A 647-nucleotide genomic window follows, 5' to 3' on the forward strand; every position below is an offset into this window, starting at 1 on the left:
TTGTGGGGCCTATGGGCCTGATGGCCTCGGCCCATCATGTAGCAGGCCCAAGGCCCAGGCCGAGGAGCACAGGCTATTCAGGGCCAAGGTGAGGAAAAGCCTTTCCTTCCCAATCCACACCGAGGACCACCTTATCCTCGGCCTGACGAAGGTGATTTTGGGGAGAGACTAACCCCAAAGTAAGCTGTCACTCTCACATTTAATGCATTCAACTAACTCCCCCTGGCCGCATTAATGGGGAGGTAACCCCCTTTGGCAGGATAACGTTGATCAGAGTGAACAACTTGAGTACCGATAAGGCCTCTGATGGGACAGACGGCCAGAAAAGAAGGCAAATAGATGATCAACAGATGGAAGGAGGGGATAGGAAGATGAAAACTATAAAAGAAAAGTTAGTAAAGTAAAAAAGTGGGGGGGAAAAAAAAAAGAAAGGGAGAACAATAAGGCCTCCTCGGCCACAGGCCGAGGAGCATCCCCCCATTGGTAAAGAAACTCTTAGCATTTTTCTTTTTTATGAGAAAGTTCATGCTTGGTGATCGACGGCCAGCACCTAAACCTTTCACCCCACTCTCTATAAATGTATTGTTTGGGCTTATTGGGCTGAAAACCCATCACTCAGGGTCAATCCAAACTGGGTCCCTACAATT

The sequence above is a fragment of the Quercus suber genome, unplaced genomic scaffold, assembly GCF_002906115.3.
Source record: "Quercus suber isolate HL8 unplaced genomic scaffold, Cork oak 2.0 scaffold_283, whole genome shotgun sequence".
NCBI lineage: Eukaryota > Viridiplantae > Streptophyta > Magnoliopsida > Fagales > Fagaceae > Quercus > Quercus suber.